General features: G+C 44.9%; 1 protein-coding gene across 1 annotated transcript in view; it reads right to left on the reverse strand.

The window, feature by feature from the left end:
- Positions 1 to 4,844, reverse strand: part of PJA2 (praja ring finger ubiquitin ligase 2) — a 29,608-nt gene extending 24,764 nt beyond the window's left edge. Inside the window, exon 1 of the mRNA XM_075272248.1 lies at positions 4,678 to 4,844. The gene's annotated coding sequence lies outside the window, so the exon portion shown is untranslated. The remainder of the gene's footprint in view (positions 1 to 4,677) is intronic.
- Positions 4,845 to 6,204: the final 1,360 nt, after the last annotated feature.

The raw sequence follows: 6,204 nt of genomic DNA on the forward strand, positions 1-6,204 counted from the left end.
AATCCATCAGCAGCAGCAGCCTCAGATAGGAAACAACAGGAGAGGAGTGCATGATGTATCGTGCACCAGTATAATTAGCATATGAATAAAAACGGACTTATTAGGGGCCACACGGTCGCTCAGTGGTTAGCACTGCAGCCTTGCAGCGCTGGAGTCCTGGTGTTCAAATCCCGCCAAGGGCAGAAAACCATCTGCAAGGAGTTTGTATGTTCTCCCCGTGTTTGCATGGATTTCCATCCCATATTCCAAAGACATACTGATAGGGAAAAAATGTACATTGTGAGCTCTATGTGGGGCTCACAATCTACATAATATAAAAAAAAAAAAAAAAAAAAAAAAATATAACACCCACGGACTTATTCAGAAACCACTGAGACAATTTACATACTAAAGGTAGGTGTAGAATAGCCTTTCTAAAGGCTATGCAAAGATGTGATTAGTTAAAAATGACTTTTCCTAGTGATAGAGCCCCTTTAAAAGATTAGAAAAAGATATAATACCCAGGTGGTCTCTTCTCATAAAATCAGGGCACATTGCTTAGAGTCCTTAAGTAATCCTCAGGCAGGATGGGTTGGCATTCCCCATCAGAAGAACAGTCCAGAGCAGACCAGAGCGCATGGCTTCTGCAGTCTAAGCACTTGGTAATCCAAAAACAAGCAAGAGATCACAGTCCAGGTGTGGAACCTATAGTATCTAGGGTAAGAGAAAATAGCCCACATGGCCACCTCAGAGGAGACAATATATCTCAGCTCAGTCCCCTCCCACAATCAGGTCACCAGGGAGAGAAGCTCAGCCCTCCAACCTGCAACAAAGTAACTATTAGCAGCCATAAATCCCTGCCAGATGATCATAGGGCCAAGCCAGTGATATGAGGGTTTGTAGCGAGGTCCCAATCGTGTAGAAACCAAGGATGACACCCCAATCCCCTTTGGGTAATGAGTTCAGTGCCTGGACCTTTTCCTTGCCCTCAATGGCACAATGTTTGGCCCTGGAATGTGCGCCTTCGCATTGCGCACCCGAGGAATTTATTGAAGTAACTAACATTCTCCTGGGGGCAATATCATAATAAAACCATATTACTTTGAAGTTGGGGCCAGCTCTGCATAGTCTGAGGCTATTGGCCCTGGGTTCCTCTCTCACAGGAAACCCCTGGGGAGATAACGAGGTTAGCACAGGTATGGTAATGGGGTTGGCCAGGACGTAACAAAAGGCCATGATCAAAGCTAGCCACTTCTAGTAATTAATCAGGTTTGGCCATCCAATACCCGCCCTCACAGCCCGTGATCTAAAGGGTGAATATAGCACGTGGTAATACACAGAAGGCAGATACTGAAAAATACATAACTGCTGGTCCGTTCATCACAGTGAGCGATCCCTTATTTCAGCTGTATGTGCAAATGCACATACAGCAGAAAGCTGTCAGTGTAGGCCACGGTCCGTATGACCTACACTGACTGCAGAGTGTAACCTCTGACCCGGCGCAGGCGCGACGATGCAAGTTATCAGCAAAATCTGAAGGAGGAGGATGCCTGGCAGCTCTTCATTGGACTTCGGGTAAGTATAATTGTGTATATTACTGTGTATATGGGGAGGGGGGGGGGCTACTGTGGAGCATTTAATATATTTCAGCCCTCCAATGGTCTGAGGGGCAGTGAACTGGTCCCCTGTTTAAAATGTTTGAGGACCTCTGGTCTAGACAGTGTAGGGACACACCCTATTGACAAGGGGAATGGAAACACCCAGTTGTCAATTTACTCAATTCTAGTAGGCATAAGGGACAAGAAATTGATGGGGATTCAGTCTTAAAATGAGCTCCAAATTCCACCTGAAACCAGCCTACATTGAGGAAAAAAAAGAAAAAAAAAAATTTTTATATATATATATATATATATATATATATATATATATATATATATATATATATATATATATATTGTGATGATCAAAATTCAATGGCAATGAAATCCACCTGTAGTGTATAGTAGTCCGGAAAATACTGCCTGGAAGAGACAGAATTGAGCACGAAGTTTGGTCAAGCAGAAATTTTATATATATATATATATATATATATATATATATATATATATATATATATATATATATATATAAGCTTAAAATTCTGTAATTGAATATAGCTTAGAAATATTCCACCGTATGAACATACCGTATGTCAGCCATGGTGAAACTTTTAGAGACAGAGTGCCCAAACTGCAATCCAAAACGCGCTAAATTATTGCAAAGTGCCAACACTGCAATACTGTCTAGAGCCGCAATTAAGGACCCGCAAAATACAGTTGCATGAATGGGGCTTTACAGAGCTTTCGATGATACAAACAACTTTGTACTAAAGGTAGAAGTTTGCATTTGGTATTTTTGAACAATTAATGTTCATTATTTATCCACATTAATGGGGACTCCTCTACCAGATTCCCCATTAGTGAGCAATCACTCACACACTATTTTTTCTAGGTACCACGTCGGAATAGCATTAAGAAAGGCTATACTTCTCCTACCTTTCGTCATCTTCTCCGCGTCGCCGTTGGCCTGCAATCCTGGTTTTTCTCGGTATGAAAATTAGCTCTCTCGCAGCACTGGGGGTGGGCCCAGCACTCAAACAGCACTGGAAGTGTCCCCAATGCTGCCAGAGAACTCTTTCCAGCGCAGCCTCCATCTTCGTCAGCAGCGTCATCTTCAGCCTCTTCTGCCGGCGGTGGCTTGTAACTTCTAGGCCTCAGGCAGAGCAGACTGCACATGCCCACATGAGATAATGGCCGCTTGCACAGTATTGTAAGCGGCCATTTTATTGTAGCCTGTGGGCATGCACAGTCTGCTCTGCCCAAGGCCCGAGGCCTAGAAGTTACAAGCCACTGCTGGATGAAGAGGCTGAAGATGACGCTGCTGACGAAGATGGAGGCGGCACTGGAGAGAGTTCTCTGGCAGCATTGGGGACGCCCCCAGTGCTGTGATAGCTAACTTACATACCGAGAAAAACTGAAATTGCAGGCGAACGGCGGCTCGGAGAAGACAACGAAAGGTAGGAGAAGAATAGCCTGTCTTAAGGCTATTCCGATGTGGTACCTAGAAAAAAAAATAGTGTGTGAGTGATAGGATCCCTTTAATGAGGTGATGACACAAGTGCCAATACAGAGGGCTCCGAGTACCCAGTCTAGCACGCATGCCACAGGTTTGCCAACATGGCCCTATGTATTTAGACTGTGTAGCTGCAAGCATTGCTGCAAGTGTGCAATTATATAACAAGTTTTACCTTCAATATCAAGAACTGTAACAAACCCCCAATTTATTTTTCTGATGCCTTTTTTTAGCCACCCACAACCTAAATACCGCAATACATTACTACATAGAAACAGCGGAAACGTTTTTAGAAGAGAAGCTCTAGAATTATTTCATTGGTAATACAAATAATACAGTCTCAGGAGCTGAGTCCACTCCACATGCAGTAGGTGTTATACATCCGCCAACAACCCTGGCCAGTGGGAGGGGGGCTGAGATTGCAGATGCTTAACCACTAAAAGGACATGGTCAATAGTGACCATGGCAATGCAACTGTTGGGGTACATCCGGGGGCACCATCTTTCACCCAAATCAGAACTGATGCAAAGAATAAAATTTAACATTTAGTAAATGATGGTGAAAATCTGAAATATAAAAACCTTAAAGGGATTTTATCATTAGAATCATTTTTTTTTTTAAACTAAGTACATGTAGGAATAGCCTTAAGACAGGCTATTCTTCTCTTCCCTTTATTATTCTGATCCACACCGCTGTTCGTGAGGAATTTCTTCCTTCTTCCATATGTAAATGAGTTTTCAGACAGCACTGGGGGCATTCCCCTGCACTGTCAAAACCTCTTCACTGACACCTCCATCTTCTTCTCCGGACCACCTCCTCTCCTGCGTCACCTTTGTATCTTCATCCAAAAGCGCCGACTGCGCATTTTTCCTGTGGCTGAATGGGAGAGGCTGACTGTGGCTGTCCTTCAGCTGATTCCGGAGGCCTCTCCCATTCTGCCACAGGAAAATGGCTGACGGACATGCGCAGTCAGGGCTTTTGGATGAAGACAGGAAAATGACGCAGGAGAAGAGGCAGTCTGGAGAAGATGGAGGCGTCAGAGAAGAGTTTTCAAACAGAGGAGACGCCCCCGGTGCTGTCTGAAAACTCATTCACATACGGCGGTGCGGATCAGAATAACACAGGTAAGAGAAGAGTAGACTTTCTTAAGGCTATTCCTACATGTACTTAGTTAAAAAAAGGGAATTCTAATAATAGAATCCCTTTAAGAAACTCAAAAGTGTACACTAATGTAGAAAGATCCAATAATCAAGTAACGCATAGACAAAAGGGCGGATCTTACCCGAGCCAGTCAACCAGAATTTAGGGCACAGCCGAAACAACCCAAGGAGCGAGGCGACAGTCCCAACACTGCCCTTTAAAATCTCAGCTCCTCATGCAATGGTCTCCCACCCTGACAGGCAGTCCTTACACATCTCCTGACATTTCTGCACCATTCACCAGGGGACAGAACTGAACTATACCAAACCAAGTTAATAGGTAGTCATGGTAAAGCAAAACCAAAATAACATGCCACACAGAGGCAGTGACAAAGGAGCCCCTAATAGAGAGCGCATTACATAGTAGGGAGTCGCCATACTCACTCACCTGCGAAACTCGAGCGAATACCAAATGTTGGAGACCATCAGGCACCCAGTGATGACGTGACCGGTCCCCCAATGACTAGAGGTGATCTCATTACACAGCCGCAGGGTTACTTCAGACTGGCGACTATAATAACATGGAGCGCCGATGTCACGTGAACACGCACGGTCTCCTCTTGTTTGCGTGCGTGCATCAGCGCCTCACGCAGAGTGCCGCCCGGGCATGCGCATTGGATGCCTTATGATAACATCGCACCAGTGCGCATGACCCAGCAGCGCTAAAAGACTGTACAAGTATCCCCCGTGTTACCAGGTGACGGGACGCTAACACTAGACGTGGCATCATTAAGGGAGACGCAGAGGAAAATAAACAATTCATTTCACATGCCTAGGCTTCCTTGGCTCATAAGGATATTATAGACCAATCCTTGTCAACAAATGTGGTTATTAGAAACGGAAACTTTACAGACAACCTGCCGTGATCATACCAGAAACAGGATGTGTAATAACAGGAAGGTTCTGTCTATATAGCCATACTGTACTTAAAGGGATCCTATCATTAAAACTCACCCACTTAGGAATACCCTCAAGAAAGGCTATTCTTCTCCTACCTTTAGATGTCTTCTCCGCGCCGCCGTTCGGTGTATAATATGGTTACAGTATTGTAAGCGGCCATTTTCTTGTGGCTGGCAGGCATGCACAGTCGGCTGCCCGAGGCCTAGAAGTTCGAAGCCACTGCCAGAAGAAGACGCAAAAAAGCCCTGTTCATGAAGAAGCTGGAGGTGGTGCTGGAGAGTTCTCTCGCAGCATTGGGGACGCCCCCAGTGCTGTTTGAGCTCTGGGCGCCGTCCCCAGTGCTGCCAGAGAACTCATTTGCATACCGATGAAAACTGTATTATATACCGAACGGCGGCACGGAGCAAACATCTAAAGGTAGGAGAAGAATAGGCTTTCTAAGGCTATTTCTACGTGGTAGGCAGAAACAATTGAGTTTTAATTGGGGGGGGGGGGGCTAACTTTACATAAGAGAAATGTCCCTGGAAAAGCCAAAAAAGGGGGGGGGGGCAAGAGGACAGAGAAAATTGGATGGCTTAAATGAAACAGCAAAAATTCAGCTGTTTATTAAGCCCATAAGGTTCTACTGGGGTGTTCCATTCATTACGGATATCGCCAACATGTTCCCCAATCCACCTCCATTCCCCATTTGTTTTCCCAACATATTCCAATCTTCATTGCTATATAATCTTATAGATTATTCCAATAGATCGACAAGCTATAAACTGTTTAAAGGGGCTCTATCAGCAAAATCATGCTGATAGAGCCCCACATATGCGTGAATAGGCTATTCAGGCACCGCTAAAGTTATATTAAACTCCCCCCCCCCCCCAGTTTTAAAATAAAACCCTAAAACAGAATATGATCAATTTACCCATCGTGCATGGTGAGCAGGCATTCAGGGTCCGCCGTCTTCTTCAGCCACGCCTCCTCTTCCAGCGATGTCCTCGGGTCCCGTCTAACTCACGAACTGACA

The sequence above is a fragment of the Leptodactylus fuscus genome, chromosome 1, assembly GCF_031893055.1.
Source record: "Leptodactylus fuscus isolate aLepFus1 chromosome 1, aLepFus1.hap2, whole genome shotgun sequence".
Lineage (NCBI taxonomy): Eukaryota > Metazoa > Chordata > Amphibia > Anura > Leptodactylidae > Leptodactylus > Leptodactylus fuscus.